This window comes from Trichechus manatus, unplaced genomic scaffold, assembly GCF_000243295.1.
Source record: "Trichechus manatus latirostris isolate Lorelei unplaced genomic scaffold, TriManLat1.0 scaffold00175, whole genome shotgun sequence".
Classification (NCBI taxonomy): Eukaryota; Metazoa; Chordata; class Mammalia; order Sirenia; family Trichechidae; genus Trichechus; species Trichechus manatus.
Window position 1 is genome coordinate 871441 of NW_004444111.1, and position 1232 is coordinate 872672.

Genomic DNA, 1232 nt, shown 5'->3' on the forward strand with positions numbered 1-1232 from the left:
CAAACTCTAACAGCACTGAAAAGAGAAATTGATAGTTCCACAATAATAGTAGGAGACTTCAACACACCACTCTCAGTAAAGGACAGAACATCTAGAAACTCCAAAAAGATACAGAAGACCTAAAGGGCACAATCAGCCACCTTGACCTCATAGACATATATAGAACACTCCACCAAACAGCTGCAAAGTACACATTCTTTTCCAATGCTCATGGAATGGTCTCCAAAGTAGACCACATCTTAGGCCACAGATCAATCCTCAACAAGATCCAAAACGTTGAGATAATACAAAGTATGTTGTCTGACTACAACAACATCGAGGTAGAAATTAACAAAAGGAAGAGCAAGGAAAAAAAAAATCAATTACATGGAAACTGAATAACGCCCTGCTTACACATCACGGGGTAATAGAAGAAATCAGAGGTGGAATCAAAAATTCCTAGAATCAAATGAGAATGAAAACCCATCATACCAAAACCTTTGGGACACAGCAAAGGCAGTCCTCATAGGACAACTTATAGCAATAGATGCACACATCAAAAAGAAGAAAGGGACAAAATCAAAACATTAACTATAGAACGTGAACAAATAGAAAGAGAACAGCAAAAAAAGCCCACGGCCACTAGAAGAAAGGATATAATACAGATCAGAGCAGAAATAAATGAAATAGAGAATAGAAAAACAATAGAAAGAATCAACAAAACCAAAAGTTGGTTCTTTGAAAGGATCAAGAAGATCGATACACCCCTGGCCAGACTGACACCAAAAAAAAAAAAAAGAGGAGAGGACATAAATAAACCAATTAAAAAATGAAATGGGGGACATTACAACAGACCCAACAGAAATAAAAAGGATTATAACAGAGTATTATGAAAAACTATACTGCAAAAATTTGAAAACCTAGAGGAAATGGATAAATTTCTAGAAACACTCTACCTACCCAAACTACCACAATGTGAGGTTGAAAATCTGAACAGACCCAGAACAAGAGAAGAGATTGAAAAGGTAATTAAAAAAAACTCCCAACAAAAAAAAAAGCCCTGGCCCAAATGGCTTCACTGGAGAATTCTATCAAATATTCAGAGAAAAGCTTAGACCAGTACTACTCAAACTATTTCAGAGCATAGAAAAGGAAGCAACACTTCTGAATTCATTTTATGAAGCCAGCATAACCCTGATACCAAAAGCAGGCAAAGACACCACAAAAAAAGAAAATTACAGACCAATATCTCT